This window comes from Callithrix jacchus, chromosome 6 (assembly GCF_049354715.1).
Source record: "Callithrix jacchus isolate 240 chromosome 6, calJac240_pri, whole genome shotgun sequence".
Lineage (NCBI taxonomy): Eukaryota > Metazoa > Chordata > Mammalia > Primates > Cebidae > Callithrix > Callithrix jacchus.
In genome coordinates, this window is record NC_133507.1 from 14,953,842 (window position 1) to 14,973,142 (window position 19,301).

A 19,301-nucleotide genomic window follows, 5' to 3' on the forward strand; every position below is an offset into this window, starting at 1 on the left:
ACAACCACTAACAAAAAAATATTGACAGGCAGGCCAGATATGGTGGCTCATGCCTGTAATCCCAGCACTTTGGGAGGCTGAGGTGGGCAGATCACGAGGTCAGGAGATCAAGACCATTCTGGCCAACACGGTGGAAACCTGTCTCTACTAAAAATACAAAAAAAATAGCTGGGTGTGGTACAGTGCACCTGTAGTCCCAGCTACTCGGGAGGCTGAGGCAGGAGAATCACTTGAACCTGGGTGGTGGAGGTTGCAGTGACCCGAGATCGCACCACTGTACTCCAGACTGGTGACAGAACAAGAATCCGTCTCAGGGAAAAAAAAAAAAAAATTGACAGGCAAGAGCTGGTTTTCTGACTGGAAAGACTTATAATGTTACCACAAACCACAGAAACAACCAAAATCGCACAAACAAGACATCCAGATTGGTCAGCAAAATTTACACTAGAAAATAGGCGAAACAAAAATATAAAATGACCATTCCTAAAGTATGATACAAGCACTGGCTTCTCACTGGAATGAATATAAACGACGCTGATGACTGTTCTCAAAAGCACGAGGCTGGGCCTGGGACATCACATTACAGGGTGCCAGGGAGTATTAGTTACATTCTCCCACCACTTTCCACTACCACTCACACCAGCTTCAGCATCTGCTGTCACATCCTAGAAAGGCCACAGACTCTACGCAAAACTAAAGGAGAGTCCCCAGGAGAGATCTCAAAAGCTCTGCTGGGGATAAGTGGTAAGTATTCAGAGAAGTAACCCCAGCTTCTCCAAGACCACGATAACCAAAACATCCACCACATTTGTATACTCTGGATTCTGAAAAGATCTTATTTGATAAATGTGTCCTCGTGCTAATAATAAATACATACAAAAAAAGTACCTTGATCTAATCAGTAGCACCACAAGCATTTTTCCTCGGGTTTGAAATACCAACATCTGAATATCTTTAAAAGTTTACATCATTTAAAAACATAAAAACACAATGAAGTTGTTCTCACATGAAGACATAGGAATTAAGTGTCGTAATATTTAGATGTGATTGCCAGCTTTGTTACAATCGTGTTTACAGCATAACTTGGATCAGATAAAGACATTTCCAGATTACCCAGCTTCATATATACACAGTCATCTGGCAGGAAACTGCTCTAAAATGACATTTACCAAGACCATGCTGCATTTATCTCCACAACAGGGTTTAGCAGGATTCCAAGACTACATGGATGTGGATTTAAAGCCTCGCCTGTCATGAAGGATTTCACCTTTGCATTGAGCCTGGGAATGCAAAGAACAGCTCAAACTCAGGAGGTAGAGGAATTTCTGAAATCTTAGTTGGAACAGGTCTTGGAACCCCTCAAGTCTTGTGAAATAATTTCCCTGCGATGCAAAACAGAGTGCAATGGTTGAAATGATTGAAACAGCAGTAGATCAAATAACAGGAGAGGAAAGTAAAAAGAAATACATGGGCCTGATTTCCAACCAGTTGGGTGACCTTGTGCAGGTTACAGGTTTCTGAGCCTCAGTGTTCCCTTCGGTAAAATGGGTATAATTCGTAAGTAGTAGGCTTCCTAAGAGGATTAGCATGACTAAGGTAATGCTACCACTGCCTAGAGGCTCAGAAATATCAGGTAGCTGGCACACAAAATAAAATATACAGCAGCTAAATCTGTGGGTCCTGTAAACTAGGAAAAGCAAGAACTTCTACTGAAAAAAAAAAAAAAAAAGAAAAAAAACTACCAATGAAATGGCACAGCCTGACAACTGAACACAATAACTAAACAATAGAGTAATAACCCCTGATCTTGGGCTCATAGTGAGAATACTAGAAATTGACACATGGCTTTGGAAAGGAAGTTGGAGGAAGTAGTTAATAAAGGACCAAATGCCAATCTGTTGTTACTGGACAGGGCCACACCTATCTGATCAAACGTTATCTGGGGGCACATAAATAGTTCATGACATCTAAAAACAATTCACCAGATATTTTCCAAGCCCCGCCCTGTCTTTTGGTTCAAATGTTAACAGAGAAAACTTCCGAAGAAGCTTCTTTCTCATTCTTTGCCAAAGCTGCATGTGTGTGCCAGCTCACATGAGGCTTAAGGGAGTGAAATAAATGTCAGATAAATCCTACCTGTTTAGACAGGCCTAAAATGCTGAAGGCAATTTTTGCCAAGGACTCCTACAGAATTCAAAACAGCAGAATGTAGGAAAAAGTAGATGAAACACATACCAAAGAGGAGATAAGGAAGACAGGGGAGGGAACTTAGGTAAGTAAAGACTGAAAGGAGCTGGAGAACATTAATTATTGGGCCTATTTCAATAACAAACAAGAACCCTTCAAGGGAAGCATTGTCGCTGTAGGACAAGGAACTCAGGACAGATTCTACCCGACAGATGCTTCACCCATTGACCCAGTGAAAACAATAATCGAGCCTGCAGCACTCCTGGGCTTCAGATTATTCATGAAGGGGCAACCGGAGATGGAATAGCTGAGCCCTAAGTTCATTTCCAGACTGTAAACCAAGGAAGCGAAGCATAGAGAGACAGACCCTTTACATTAAGCCAGATTATTATAGCAATAATGGTTATTGTGGTCCAAGAAATACAATGTTTTTTTGATGGAAAGTTAAAAAAAAAAAGATACAGGCTTGATTTCCAACAAGCTGGGTGACTTCATTCAAGTTATAAGGTTATAAGTTTCCATATGATGGTAATCTTATCCAAGTTCTCAGACTAAATCCAAACACATTTCATAATGCTAAAAGTAGTTCTTTAACCATCACCTTAAAAAAAGTATTACACAATCATGTTTGTTTTTGATTCTGGGGTTTCTGTTTTTAATTTTGGTGTTTTTGTTTTTAGGTTTTCTTGTGTTTTTGTTTTTTTGCACTGTCAACTCCACTGTATCTGGGATTCTTCAAAACACTTCACAGAACATGGGCACGGTTACACAGAGAGGTTTAATACCTTCCTTTTAGTTTTTCCCCATCAGTTTGCATATCTCTCATGATTATTCCCACTTACTAACAACTTGTCATTAACAAAGCTTATTTTCAGTTCCTCAAAGGCATCCATCCATTGATTTCTCAAAACACTCCCTCTGTGCTTCTCCATCTCCTTCCTGCCAGGCCTAGGTGGTGCTGCCTCTGGAAGTGGACTTTACCACCTGTTCTCATAGCACCCTGTCCCTCACCCTTAGCAAACAGCGCACTTCTTTGTAATCACTTGTGAACTTGTCTGGCCTCCCCTCTAAACTGTAAGCTCTGAGGAAATGGGGATCTATTTGTTTTATTCCTAAAGTTTCAGCACAGGACATGTATAGCACATTTTCAGTGAATAGTTTGTGGATAAAAGAGTATTTTTTTCCCCTTCTAGCTACTTTTTAGCACATATTTTTAAAAAGCCTTCTACTTGGACCACCTAAGAAAACCTATCTATTCTATATAAAAATTAATATTCTAACATCTGCTCCAAACCAGCACTGGCCAATCTATACAATATACAAAATGATATGATTCATTTGTGATATATGATATAAATAAATTAAAACTGTGTTTTTATAACAGAAAATAACAAGTTAAAAGGATATATGACAAACGTTTTACCTCATAAAAATCATATGGGCTCAAATTCTGAACACTAGCTTTCAACAACCTCCTTGTTCACTCCTCACTCCCCTGTGTCAAAGCAAAGAGTCAAACTCTAAAATATTTTAAGAGATTTACTCTGAGTCAAATATGAGTGACCAAGGCCCGTGACACAGCTCTCAGGAGGTCCTGAGAACATATGCCCAAGGTGGTTGGGGTACAGCCCGGTTTTATATATTTTAGGAAGGCATAAGACACCAATCAAATACAGTTAAGTGATACATTGGTTTGGTTCAGAAAGGCAGGACAACTCAAAGCAGGCAGGGAGGCTTCCAGGCTATAGATCAATGTAAACATTTTCTAATTGACAATTGGTTGAGTTTGTCTAAAGACCTGGGATCAATAGAAAGGAAATGTTCAGCCTAAGATAAAAAATTGTGAAGACTTACAGTGGCTGCCCTTAGAGTTAACAAATGACCAGTATTTCCTATTCAGGCCTTAAAAGGTGCTAGACTCTACTTAATCTCTTCAGGATAGGGAGGGCATGGAAGAAAAAGATCTAGCTATGTTAACAGAGAATTTTTACAGATGCCCTTGTCTCCCCCCGAAGGACAGCTTTGCAGGACCATTTCTAAATATGGCAAAGAAACATGTTTTGGGGGTAAAATATTTCTACTTCTTTGTCATGTAATGTCATACCAGGCTCAGGTTGGAAAGTAAGTCATAATATACAGGGTTAAATAAAACTCATCTGATAAGAATTTATAGTTTATAGGGCATGACCCCCTAGACCCTTTAGATAGGAATTTGAGCAAGATAAAATCAGAGTTTAGTCCTATCCTCAACTGCTTTCAAAGGCTCCCGTTTGCTTTTCCTCCCACCAACCAGATTCCAGGCTCAAATATATCAAAGGCCAAGGGAGTGGAGAATTCATCTCTACCTCTAAAGAATGAATCCAGTCTATTGACTTATTCAGTTGTTATAGCAATGCATTATTCAATCAGTTGATAATTAGTTAATTATTCGATTACCATCTAAAGGCTCGTTATTTCCAATCTCTATACCGACAACCTCTTTCCTGGAGTGCAGACTTTTATCCAATCCAATTATCCACCTAAAATCTCTACCTTGGGATTATCCAGACATTTCAGACTCAGTGTCCATAAAGGTCATCATTCTCTGAACAGAGGCTTCTCCTCCTCCAATACTCATTTATGTTATTGGTACCAAGCCAGCAGTCCAAGGTCAAACCTGATCTCAGGCCCAGCACCTCCCTCTCTCTCTCTCATCACCTAGCTCCACCTGGTCACCTGTGTAATCTTCCTAATTACTGCTCAAATCCCACCACACCTCCACTACCTTAGGCCTTAATCCAGCCCAAGTAACCTACCTCCCTCCTGACCTACAATAACTTCTTAGTGCCTTTCCTGCTGACTCACTGTGGATGCCAGAGGGAGGGCATCCACGCTGTTCTCCCATAACACCGCACTACAAGGACTTCTATTCCAGTCCATGGGGATCATGTCTGTTTTGGTCACACCGTATCTCTTCTGGGGCCTAACATAATATTTAGCACAACATAGGCAGGCAATCAGTGACCACCTGAATGAATGCATAGATAAGACAGCTGGCATTCTCAGAATTCGATTCTGCTGCCTACCATAAACTCAAATTAATGTTTGCCTAAACTTTTTTCCAGAGGGGAAGTAAATGCACAGCAACCTTAGGGTTAAAACCGAGAGCAAACCATCAATCTATGTACTCACACACACATCCATGTCAACATATTCTTACTCATACTGCCTGACACCATGGGGTTATTTTGTAAAAAAAAGAAAACAGAGAGAGAGAGAGAGAGAGAGAGAGAGAAAGAAGTGAAATCATGGGCAACTTTTTTTTTTACTGGAAAAAAAACAACTGTAATAGAACAAGGCACAGCTCTTTTGAATACCTTCCAAAACAATGAACAAACACAACATCACCTTCAAGTCCTCTGTGGCCTGGGGAGGAGTTTGGCCTCTAGGAGACAGGCCTCTGTCTAATAATCATATCAAATCCCAGCATTCCTAAGCAAGGCCATAATCACCAGCAACACTCTCCGCTGAATAATCCATATGGGCCCTTAATGGTGTTTCCATGTGATGTAATCATTCATATGGAAAAAATGTCCATTCACTCATAGTTTTAAAAGTTTGCACTAGGAATGAATGACAGTAACGTTCCTCCTTCCTAGTTTGGGAATTTATGTCTAATAAAAAAATTCTTAACCACAGTAGCCAGCAAATGACTAGGACTGTTCAGTACATGCATCCCAAGCAATCCCAAGCCTGCCTTCCAGACTTCTCACCCAATGCCAACACACACAGTGGCATCTGTGAGACCTCTCCCAGGCAAGACAAAAGAGAAGGAAGGTTCTAACACCAGACAGCCTGTGCTTGAATCCTGGCCGAACCACTTTCCATTTGTGTGACTATGGATAATTTCCTCTCTCTGTTTTCTCACAGGTAAGTCCAGGTGATTGTAGCCCTGCCTTATCCAGGGTTTGTGATGAAAATTTAGAGTTCGTGTTTCTTAGCAAAATGCCTGGCACAACCTGAGTGCTCAATAAATGTTAGTGATAGTAATACAAATTATTATAGTACGACACTAATATATTAGTATTAATTTCAATCCCTATGGGTAAGCTCAATAAGGGATTCCATGCCCTATCTGTTCTTTTAAATATTAAGACTAATGGTTCTCAGATTGGAGCATATACCAGAATCACCTGGAGGGCTTCTGAAAATACAGATTACTGTGCTGTAGAGGCAGAGCTCCTAATGTGGGGAGCCTGAAACACAAATTTCTAACAAGTTAATCTCAGATATGCAGGTGCTGCTGTACTGGAAGGACATGTTAAGAAACACTGACTAAAGGACATCACGGCATCAGTGGAGGAGAATGCATGGGTCCAAACCACCAGGGCTCCCACCGCCCCCCGCCCCGAGACGGAGTTTTGCTTTGTTGCCCAGGCTGGAATGCATGGTGTGATCTCGGCTCACTGCAACCTCCACCTCCCAGGTGCTAGCAATTCTACCGCCTCAGCCTCCCAAGCAGCTGGGATTACAGGTGCTGCCACCACATCCAGCTAATTTTTTTTTATTTTTAGTAGAGATGGGGTTTCACCATGTTGGCCAGGCTGGTCTCAAATTCCTGACTTCAGGTGATCCACCCCACTCAGCCTCACAAAGTGCCCAGATACAGGCATGAGCCACCTTGCCCAGCTACCACCAGGGCTTTTAATGGCTCTCTGCTCACTTAGAATGATCTTCCTGGACTCCATCTCAGTAACTCCAACTCAGCTCCAGCATCAAAAGCCCTCCAGGGCTCCCATGGCATCTCTATGCAAGCCTATAACAATGTACTGTGATCAATGAAATCAGCTCCATGAGACTGGGAGTTCCCAACAATCAGGATTTCACCTGACTCATGACTTGGGACAACAGAAAACTCCCAATAAATGGTAACTGATGGATAGAAAAGTCAATGGCCAAAGGCACCCCTGAGAAACCAACCAACCTGGAAAGCCTTGAAGACCAGCTCTCAGAATTGTTCATTGGACAAGAGTGTCCAGAGTGTCTCTGCCATCCCATCCAGCTGTCTCTTCTCTGCTCAAGGGAGCATGAGTCCTTTGCCTTTAAACACAACCTTCCCTCTCACTCTTTGAAGGTAACAGAGCTTCATCTTTGGGCCTCTCACTAGCAGGGGCCCCCATGGGTGTGACAAGCTGCTGGGAGATGCTGAGTGTTCTCAGAGAGAGAGGAAGCCAAATTGCAATCAGCATGCCTGCTTTTGTAAGCTTTTCTGGTAAACTGCTCAAAATCTCCACAGAAACAAGGCAGAAATCTCCAGCAAACTGTCATCATCTCTTTTTCTTATTTTAAACACATATTCACTTTCACACTAATTTTGTATTAATTTTCTTAAAGAAGGTCTCCAAATTGTTTACCTTTCAGGCCTCACAAAACTTATATCTGCCCCTGCTTCACAATCCCTATATACTCTGCTCCTTCATCACAGGCCCTGGCTCCCCGTGAGAACAACTTACCAAGTCAGGCCCACTTTTAAAATACCTCCTAGTAAGGATTTAATGCCTCTTCTAAAGAGAAGTTTAAGGTGTGTCATTAGTTTCACCACCAGGTGAAGATAGAGAAAAAAAAAATCTGCGCCAAGATTGATAGAGGCAAAACATTCTACCTGATCCTTCCATCACAGGCAAAGCCTTTTCTTAACAGTTAACTGGCAACATTTCAAGGTAATTTAAATATAAAATCCTTTCCATTTGTGTGTAATTACCAACAATTACAAGGAAAGTCTTAACAAAGCAAGTGTTCTCCATGACAAAATATATTATTTGAATTCAGAGAACTATTTTCACTCACTTTCCATTCTCCACGGTATAATAATTGTAATTTAAAAATTACTGTTCTAGTTTACATGCACTTGAATTGACGAGTTGTTATAAATCCTTTACTCAAAAGTCAAATAAGGAATGTGATTCTTCACTAGATCACCACATTGTAGTAGTCTACACTTCTGGAAAAAAGGTTTAAGGAAAAACATATATAGTTTTTAAAAAATGAATATATTTGTGTGTGAGCATAGATTTGCACAAACACAAAATTCTTTCCAGGTGACAACAGAGACCTCTAATCATCTTGTAGTTATAAGGAGAAATCAAGCTGAAATTGATTTCAAAGCCTGCCCAGCTGAGAAACTCACCTCTGCACGAGTCTGTATTAAAGCAAATGAATAATATAAAAATTAGCTGTTCCTTCCATGTGTAACACAGAGAGAATACATGAGCAGTTTTATTAACTGGCCCTGTTGGGCTATATCAGGCCTTTCAAAATAAGTTAGGTAAGACACATAATAAATTTTATCTTTTAAAAAAGTAGCTGTTCATCTACTTGTCACAGGTAGGTCATAGTTTAACCACACAAGTGCAATGAAAACAGTCCTCAAGTTATTCCTGAGGACTCCTTCAACTCGATTAATCCCCAGGAGATAGGGTCTATGAACATAAATTTGAATTCCAATATCCATTAAATCTGCCAGATTTACACTCTCCATCTTAGAAACAGCATGAAATAGTGAAAAAGTATGAGTTCTGCACACAGAAACAGCCACATGCAATTTCCAAATTCATCACTGACCTTGTACAAATGACTGGACTCCTCTCTGCCTCAGTGTTCGTCTGTACAGGGGAATAGAATCTACTTTGCATATTTTATAGACAAGATAAAGTGCCTAACATGGTGCTCGACGCAAAGTTAATTCTTAATCATCTCGTTTTAAGCATGGTTTTGATCATTCTTACTGCTTTGGAATGATTGAGCCGGCTAATGACAGATACTCTTCAACGATTTACATCCTTCCTGCATTTAAATACTTATCACCGGCGACTTTTTTTTTTTTTTTTTTTTTTTTTTTTTTTTGAGTCGGAGGTTCGCTGTTGTTACCCAGACTGGAGTACAATGGCACGATCTCGGCTCACCGCAACCTCCACCTTCTGGGTTCAAGCAATTCTCCTGCCTCAGCCTCCCGAGTAGCTGGGACTACAGGCGCACACCACCATGCCCAGCTAATTTTTGTATTTTTAGTAAAGACGGGGTTTCACCTTGTTGACCAGGATGGCCTCGATTTCTTGACCTCGTGATCCACCCGCCTCGGCCTCCCAAAGTGCTGGGATTACAGGCGTGAGCCACCGCGCCCAGCCTTAGAACCAGCGATTAAACAGGTGCTGCTGAGGCAAAGCGCAGCGCCCTTGGTCTCTTTCTAAACACCCACCTGTGAGGAGCACGTGCTCTAAAATTCCCCTTCGTATGATCAACACCTGTGCTACCCAACGGCGCACCACCTCGGCTCTCAGAGGTTTGTCCATTAACAGGTATATACAACAAATATTTGTTGAATTGAAATTTTGCTGACTCAAAAAATGAAAGCTATGGGAATCATAATCCATAGAAATCCCTCAATAAGTTGTGCCTGAATTCTGTACGTCCCGAAGCAGGTGTTCTAACGTCTCACGGTTCACTGAGAAGCTGCTTGGTACCTCAGGTGTTTGCACCCTTGTACCTTCCAGACCAGGCTCATGTAAGCAGCTAGAGGAGGCTGAAACCCTCTGCTTCGCACAGAAGTTCGTTCAGGCCCGAGAAAACCTCTTTGTTGGCAACCCAAACACTTAAAAAAAAAAAAAAAAAAAAAAGCCGTCAGCTCACCATTTGCTTAAGAAATGTACACTGCACTAAGGGAATAATTGCGGAAACTAATCGCCTCTCAAGTGCACCACCACCATCACCGTCTTTATTTTTAACTTACTTATTCTTAGCGGGATTGAGACCCTGTTACCTACGCAATTATCCCAAGGATTTCTGCCCTTCGGTAGCCGAGCATATGTCACCGCAAAGAATGAAAGTTGAACCTCCGGGTCTGTAAAAAGAGAGCGTGTCAAAGCCCACCTAGCTGAGCTGAGGAACTGACCTCTGCAGGAGGAGTCCGGGTTGTGGCGGTGACTGACTCCGGAGCGCCCCGGGGAGACCCAATGCGTGGCCTTTAAAATGCAAAGAAATCCGGGGGCAGGATGCCCTCCCCTAGGCGCCTTCCCGTGCGCCACGCCTGGATTTCTGCCTCCAGTCCTCAGGACACCTTTCTGATCTCTGAACCAGCAAGCAGCTCCGGGGTAGTGGCTCCACTGAATTCTCATGCTGGACCCTGCAGGTCCCCAACTCCCAGCTTTGGCTGCGAGAAGATGCCCACCCCCAGGAAAGAGCAGTCGGCGATTCTGCTACCCGGCCCACGCTCGCTGCCAGGTGAACCCGGCGCCGCCCTTACCTGTGCGAGGCAGCGTTCGGGGGCTGCAGAGCCGGGTCGGCGAGCGCTCCTCACCTGCAAGGGACCCGCCGTCGCCGCTCGGGAGCGCAGGGAGCAACCCTGACGCGGCGGGGGCGGAGGCATCACCGAGGGCCGCCGGACTTCCTCGGCACCCCCACGCCCTGGCGAGCCCCGCCTTCAAGGGGAGGAGGCGGCCGCGCGTCACCTTTGAGCAGCCTCTGACCCAAGCGCGCGCGCTACCGCCGGGAGTTGCAAGGAGGCGCGGTGCTTGGCGCTGGGCACTAGCTGGGCGTGTAGAAGGCGATGGCTTGTAACTCCTTCGTTTGGGTTGGCTCACAGGAAGAGGAAGGTGTGTCCAAAAAGTCCGGAGTGAGGAAATAGGACGAGGATGAGCTTGCAAACTCGTCAAGTCATAATAAGCCGTCTTCGCGGATAACCACAAGGGTTCTCTTCGCTCCTGTGGGTCCCTATAGACTTCTGGGAAGACTGCAGCCTCCCTTTGTAACGCCCTGATTCTGGGAAGAGGCACCTGAGCCAGGCAGCCTGTTAAACCAGTGCCACGTGTGCCCGACTGTGGGTGGAACGTGGCCGCCCAGATCCACAGAACTGTTTCCTGAGCCTCCGAGCCTCATCTATGAGCTAAGGCCGGCGTGCTGCTCAACTGGCCTCCAGAGTCCCGAGTACTCAGCAGAAACCCCTCATGACCGTCCCGCGCGATTTTTCACTCAATGACTATTTGCCATTTGTTCCCGCTTTCCCTTGCTTTCTTTTTCTCCCTTTATCTTCCCCCAGTTTCCTGCCGTAGTTGTCTTACTGCACTTTTGTTTGCTGTTTCACTGCCTGGTCAGTTTCTTTTCCCGTCTGTTAATGAGGCTGAGTCTGTGCGCTTCAGGAATTTGGGTGGATTAGAATGCATTTTTGAAATTACATTCAAGAGAGTTACAGAAAATAATCCTAAAACGGGAATGGGACCTCTGGGAATAGGGGGGCTGAGAAATGAAGCGTTTACTTGGTGTCATTGGTAATTAAGAGCTCCGGTTTTGGCGTCAGAAAGACCTCAAATCAAATTCTACCTGGGCAACTGATTGTGTAACTGGACGGGCTCACTTGACCTCTCTAAATTTCAACTTCAACAAACTGGTCGTTTAAGCTATGAAATAGCTTAAAATATTAGTTAGCTCATACTTTGAGAAAATAATTAGGTAATTTACATAAAGTCCTCATTACAGTGTCCTGGGCCATGGTAACCACTTAATAAAAGTTAGCTAATAACACTAAGGTAGGAAATGAAGGAAAGGCGGATAAAAATTTAGAAAACACGAGGACATAAAAAACAGCTGCCATTGTCACGCAATTCCTACTTACAACAATATCTACCACTGAGGAACACAACTTCACACCAGTTTGTGATTGTCAGGTAAAACGCGATCATATTGAATTTTCACACACCGGTAGACAGTTAATAAAATCGTTAATTTTAATCCCAGCACTTTGGGAGGCCGAGGTGGGTGGATCACCTGAGGTTAGGAATTCGAAACCACCCTGACTGGCCAACAAAGTGAAATTCCGTCTCTTAAAAAAAAAAAAAAAAAATCGTTAATTTAATTTAAGGCAGGGAAAGTAAGTCTCAGAACCATGAAATAACCTGCCTGAAGCTTTGAGTCTAGTAGTCAAGTCAGAGCAAGCTGAGGCCCATACCTACGAGAGAACAGAAGTTAGGGGAAAACAGTACAAAAGGAAGAAGAGAAAGAGCAGTAGGTAGAAGAAGCAATCATACCTTTAAAGCTGAGAATACAAATGAATTAAAATAGTAAGTGAACCCACACAAAAAGCTTTTTGCCTTAATTCCTGCGCCAGTGAAGTTCCTGTTCTGTGGTTCCGGCAATCCAACCGCATTTTTCAATCATTAAATGGTATAGAAAGTGAAACAACTAAAGACTCAGAAATCTAAGGTCACAACTTCCCCCTCCCACCACAATACACTCATCCGCCCAGCTTCCTAGTTTTTTGTTTTTGTCTCGCTTTGTCTCCCACGCTGGAGTGAGGTGGAGCCACCTTGGCTCACTGCAACATTTGTCTCCTGGGTTCAAGCGATTCTCCCGTCTCAGCCTCCGGAGTAGCTGGGATTACAGGTGTGTGCCCTGGCTAATTTTTCTCTTTTTAATAAAGACGGGGTTCACTATGCTGGTCAGGATGGTCTCTATCTCTTGACCCCGTGATCCCAAAGTGCTGGGATTGCAGGCATGAGCCACCGTGCCCGGCCTGTTTTTTGTTTTTAATTATTCAAACATATTACTTGTCTCCTTGTATGTTCCACCCAGGATATGTACTGCCCAGGAAATAACATTGTAGCTTATACTAATTAAACTTTACTACATAACCACCTCAGCATTTAGAATGGCAACTGGACTCCTACATGTAGCTTATAGATTTTTAACACACTTTTGTTGTATTGAATGTCTCTAAACAGATTTTGAACCAGGTCTTACACTATGGACAATGGTAGTGATATCATAATTATACTTAATAAAATAAAATCTCCTGCACATATCACAGGCAGCTTTCTCTCTCTTGTGAGCAACCAGATATTGGCCTCTGAAGAAATGCCCCTGTTTTCAATGTGATAATTGAGGGGAGATTTCCCACTTTTAGATATGATTGCTTTTACATCTTGGACAACGTACGTTTGGTTGCAGGACAATCTAATATCAGCACCTGTTCTTTTAAATTGCAATGGAGTATGTGCCTTCCGAAGGCCCAGTTTACCCCTTGGCTATCACAACTATACTACCCGTCATACATGCAGAAGCACTGTTAAGTGCATACAGAGGCAAGATAACAATTGGTTCACTTATCTAGCAATATCCCTGTGCCCATTTGAATGAGCCAGAGTATTTCAAATAGAACAAGTGAAAATTGCTGTAGCCACCCAGAATCTCTGACAACGAAAGTTAAAGCAATCTTCTCTAAAGAAGACAAGACCCTATCTGTACATGCACAGGAACTAGAGTTCCATACCTTCTCTGCTCAGAGGGAGCCTCTTTGGGTCATACTATCAGAGTTGGCCATGCGATCAACACAATCTGGCTCCAACTGGAGGACACAAGGCTAATCCTGCTGGGACAAGTCCCTTGATGTCAAAGAGAAAGCTTTCTGAGATCTGCTAGCAGCAATGTAAGGGCTTGGTACCTAGCTTCCCTCACATTTTCCTTCATTGGTACTTCTCATCCTTTCTGGGCCAATAAGAGCAGAAGTAGAAAAACAACTGACACATAAACATGTAAATCTAGATCTACCAGGGGTTAAAACAAATATAATGGTTAAAGCAAAATTTAGTCCATTGTCCAAGTAACAAATGCTTATTTTAGGTGTGTTTTAAGAGAGTTATATGTACTCTGTTACGTGGCATTGATAAACTGCATTTCTTTTATTGTTAGTGCAAATAGTCTTTGTTACTATATTTACTCAGGATTTTTTTTCCTTTGGTATAATTGTCATCTTATCTCCTTTATATAGGCAGGTGTGGAGAGACCAAGTTTAACGACTCACTTCAGACCTAGCTCTGCCACTTACTAGCTATGAGCTTTTCCTTTGGCTTTACTTTCTTGAACAAAAGAATGGCCCTGACAGAAAATGAGTCTTATTCTCTAATTATTCAGAAAGAATTGTTATAAAATCTCTTTGGAAACCAACATCAACATTGAATTGTCTTAATGACAATTCTATGTATAAAGTTATTTCAAATACCTAAACATGTATTTAACACAAGCTGGTTAGCTGGAAATGTTCACAGTAAATTGTTCAAAGATAGACTTTTATGGATGTTATACTTTGACTGGGTGAGAATTTTTATGGCCAAAATGAACATCTGGTAGTGGTGGGTTCTGAAAAGTTAAATTATTAGAGGCTTGGAGTTAACTCTGAAGAGGCTTAGTCTGCCATTCATCAGATGGGTAAAGTGGAACCAGATTCATTTCTTCAGATGAGCGTTAGCTTTGCCCAAGATTACTGCCTTGGTACCAACATTTTTATCTGATGATCTCAATTTCATTCAGTTAGTTAATTGCTTAAACCTTCCCTTAGGCCAGGGGAGAGTTTCATACTGTACAGAATTCCTGGCCTTAATTCACTTTTATTTAACTGTTCTCTAAGGTGTTGTCCTTGGCAATAGTGAGGGGTATCTTAGAATCAACGTGGGGAAATACGTTGTTGAACATGCTTTTGCAACGTCGGTCAGGGTCATTGTTTTTTAAAATTACACTGCCTGTTTTAAGATGATCCAAGGAAGAAGTTATCATTCATTTCAGATACAAAAATCTTGGGCTTTTCCACAGCAAATGGTTTGTTTGCATCCTATGGGTTCTGCAAATATTACAGCTGAATTTGTTTTCCTCTCTAATGGAGCCACTAGAATGCACAGAGTGGACCACCTCCGGCAAGTATTCAGAATTGCTAATTTGTACATTGCACATTACATTTATCTTTTTTTTTTTCCTACCTTTATTTCCCTAAGTGGGAGATGAAACTAGAGGAATTTTCAGGACAAGAATATTTAGATAACAATCAATTCTTCATGCAAAATTGTTGAGACTCACTCAGGGTAGCTGGCAAAGTATTAGGGAAATATTAAGGAAAGTTATAGATTGTAGTCTCAAACCTTTTGGAAGGATGAAAGGTTTTATTGGGACAGGGAAGGCAGCCAGTCAATTACATTAGAGAAGAGATAGGGATGATAAAAGCCTTTCCCACCTTAAAAAGTCTGTTGACCCCACATCCCTTTGTCTCTACTCTGTTTACTCATGTAGACTTTGTGCTGGATGGTCCTCTCGGGGGGAGGTCAAAGGAGAATTACTCCTTAATGCTGTTTACTCTGGGCCCTGAACCTAAAGCTTTTATCATTCTTAAAACCACTCTTTTAACCATGTTAATTATCCACAAGCACGTTGACTTAGAACCTCTGTTATAAAATTCATACTAAATAAATGTGAAGATGGAGAGAGGGTCTTGGTTGATTGGCTGCATTTCACTCTCTGAAAGCACCCGACAACCATCTCTCGCTCACTTGAATCACTGAACCAGGTGTGAGAGTGCATTTGTTCATCCATCATTAAGTCACGGTCTGAAAGACAGACCTCCACAGGTGGTGATGGATGGCTCACAAAATAAGAAGTACATTCATTGATATATTTATTCACATACCTGGCATGCACTCATCAGCTATGACCAGGACCACGAACTAGGGTGCCTCTATGGGCCAGGTTGGTGAAATAGAGATTGACTGTGGTCACATATAAGAAGATGGAGACTGTGGCAAATAGCAGAAGGTAGGCCCACCTAAAGATATCTAAATTTACTTATTGTTAACCCTGTGCTGGGCAAATAATACAGGCAGCCAAAAGCCTGGCAGCCAGTTTGAAGCCCCTGATCCATATATTAAGCTCTGTGATAAACACTATGGATATAATACAAATATGATAGCTTCTGCCCTCCAATAACTCACATCTTTGCTAGAAGATGCATAAACAGATAAACACAATAGAGCGTCTGATTGAAGAGGCGCCTGCAGGGCCCAGGAAGCGGTATAAAAAGCCAGGTGGGAAATATACCAGAGAGTTAGCAGAAACCTGGACTACAGTCAGTCCCAAGGGATGAAAAAGGGCGTCTTCATGGGTGAAACCTGGCTTACACCATTGGGGTAAGTACAGGCTCAAATGGCAAACAAAGGTCAGTTCAATATATGAAGCCAGCCATCTAGCAGTATTTTCATAATCTTCTACTCATTCAGAAAATCAAAATATAGGTACATGTGGAGAAATCAAATAACTATCTCTATGGCTGAGGACATTAACCAATTTTGGACTTGACATCTCCAGTTTGTCTTTGTGACTGGTTGGGATGTATAATTTGCATAAGGTGGACTTCCGCCAAGATGGTCAAATAGGAACAGGTCTGGAGCACAGTTCCCAGCAAGAGCAATGCAGAAGGCAAGTGATCTCCACATTTCCCACCGAGGTACCAGGTTCATCTCAGTGGTACTAGCTGGAAAGTGGGTGAAGCCCAAGAAGGGCAAACTGAGGCAGGGGGGGTGCTGCCTAGGTTTCATGCAATTTCAGCTCATGAAACCTCCACTTCCAGGGTTCAAGTAATTCTCCTGTCTCAGCCTCCTGAGGAGCTAGGATTACAGGTGTGCACCACCATGCCCAGCTAATTTTTTTGTATTGTCAGGAGAGGTGGAATTTCACCATTGTTAGCCAGGATGGTCTTGATCTCCTGACCTCGTGATCTGCCTAACTCGGCCTCCCAAAATGCTGGGGTTACAGGTGTGAGCCACTGCACCTGGCCTTTGAAATACAAGTTATTAAGAAATATTTCTTTGAGAACTAGAAGTAAAGTGACAAGGAACAGGCTCAGAGACCCACATTTAAAATGCATGTGGAGACATTATCTTGCTGGCTGCCCATGTTCTGGGTAGCTGTAAAGTGCACATTTTAGTGAGGTGTGCTCAGGGAGGCTTGTGTCCCCTGCAAGATAGAAACTTCCGTGGTCATTTAATGATGAAACCTTGTAGGCGAATAAAAGGTTGAAATTAGCAGCACCACGAAAAGTGTGACTGAAAGTCAAAAGAGTGGAAATTAAAAACTGAAAACTCAAGTGATCAATGAACAGTGGGGGAAGTGAGCTGGAATTTAAATTGGCCAGGCAAAACTGCTATGGACCATCAGGACAAGAAGACCAGAAAGTGTGAAGATAAATAAGGTAGACAAGTAAAAAATAATGGTCTGATTATATAAGTGATGATGATAATGAGCCCAATAGAATCAAAGTTTGTACTATATATAGCTGTAATGTAAGTCAGACAAGAAAATTGATTTTCTTTTCTTTGGAATCACACTTTCCTCAAGGTGTGGCTGTCACTGCAGTTTTTAGAAACACAGCAATATTCTGCTTAATGAACTACTGATGTACCTTATCTGACTATATTATTCTCTGAGAATATGAAAACTCATTAGCTCATTCCTATAAAGGCAACTCAGGTGAATGCATAAGCGTACTGTTATTAAGAAGAATATAATGTTAAAAAGAGTTCTTTGTAAGAATTAATGTCTTGTTTTAATATGTAGCATCTACCTAACATAAACTTCCAAAATAAAATTTGCAATTATATCTGTAGAAAATATATCTTTTTTTTGAGACGGAGTTTCACTCTTGTTACCCAGGCTGGAGTGCAATGGCGCGATCTCGGCTCACCGCAACCTCCTCCTCCTGGGTTCAGGCAATTCTCCTGCCTCAGCCTCCTGAGTAGCTGGGATTACAGGCATGCATCACCATTCCCAGCTAATTTTTTTTTTTTTTTTTTTTTTGTATTTTTAGTGGAGATGGGGTTTCACCATGTTGACCAGGATGGTCTCGATCTCTTGACCTCGTGATCCACCCGCCTCGGCCTCCCAGAAAATATATCTTTTATTCCATTAATGTCTTTGTGGTTTTCTCACCTTGTCTTCTGCTCCTGGCTTCCTATACATAACCGGCTTACAACCTTTCCAACCACCCCACTTATTCTTTCATTTTTGAGTATCTAGATAGACTCATTGTCAGTAACATGTATCCAAATTCTAACTCCCCCAAAGCCCACACAAATTATTGTCTCCTTCACAAAGAATCCCCTCATTCCTCAACCAGAAAAGATCTCTCGCTCTCTCTCAAGAATACCCATAGTGGCCGGGCGTGGTGGCTCATGCCTGTAATCCCAGCACTTTGAGAGGCCAAGGCTGGTAGATCACAAGGTCAGGAGTTTCAAGACCAACCTGGCCAAGATGGTGAAATGCCATTTCTACTAAAAATACAAAATTAGCAGAACTTGGTGGCGGGTAGTTCCAGCTGCTCAGGATGCTGAGGCAGAGAATTGCTTGAACCCAGGAGGCAGAGGTTGCAATGAGCTGAGATAGTGCCATTGCACTCCATCCTGGTCTACAGAGCAAGCCTCCATCTAAAAAAAAAAAAAGAAACCCCATAGCAATACTACCAGTTTTAAAATGCTTCAGTCAAGAACAACTGCTTCTGTCGTTACAAAATACTTATTTTGAATACCTTTCTTATCTTTCAAACATTTGTTTCAGAAATATTTCTGGAATACTCCATGCTAGACAGTCTTGGCGGAATGCCAGCTCTCTGATTTCACACACTTATCAACATACCAGTTATCTAGTGTTATGTAACAACCCCACAACTTAGCTGTTCAAAGGAACAAGCATTTATTATCTGAGTTTTGGTGGGGCAGGAATGCTGGTCTGGCTTAGATGGGTGCTTCTGACTCAGGATCTCCCATGAGGTCACAGTCAAGCTGTGCACCAGGGCTGCAGTCATCTCAATGGCCACCTCGATCCAGAGTGTCGGCTTCAAATCTCACTCACATGGTTGTTGGTAGAACTCACTCAGTTCCTTGATGCGTGGACCTCTACACAGGTGGCCTAATGTTATGTGTCCTCATGTTATGGCAACAAGTAAAGAAAGAGAGAGAGACCGCAAGAGAAAGCGATCAAGATGAAAGGTACCATCATTTTATAGCCTAATCTTGAAATGATGCCCTGTAACTTCTGCCATATTTTATTCACTAGATACAAATTAGTAACTTCATCTAAAATGCAGGGAAAGGGAACGGCATAAGGGTCGGAACATCAGGAGGATGGGATCGATGGGGACCAATTTAGAAACTGCCTATGCTACCTAATTAGCCCAACAGATATATAATAAATGTCTGATAAAAAATAATCTTAGAGTTTATTGAATTTCTTGAATCTATGAGTTTATCGTTTTCATAATTTGATGAAAAATGTTT

At 42.2% G+C, this 19,301-nt stretch overlaps 1 protein-coding gene across 3 annotated transcripts in view; it reads right to left on the reverse strand.

Annotated features, from left to right (window-relative positions):
- Positions 1 to 12,384, reverse strand: part of MCTP2 (multiple C2 and transmembrane domain containing 2) — a 264,931-nt gene extending 252,547 nt beyond the window's left edge. For 2 of the 3 annotated variants that reach the window (XM_017973284.4, XM_002749091.6), the window contains exon 1: positions 10,466 to 10,592. The gene's annotated coding sequence lies outside the window, so the exon portion shown is untranslated. Of the gene's footprint in view, positions 1 to 10,465; positions 10,593 to 12,289 lie in introns of those variants that run through there. The other variant, XM_054257201.2, reaches the window with a different exon arrangement.
- Positions 12,385 to 19,301: the final 6,917 nt, after the last annotated feature.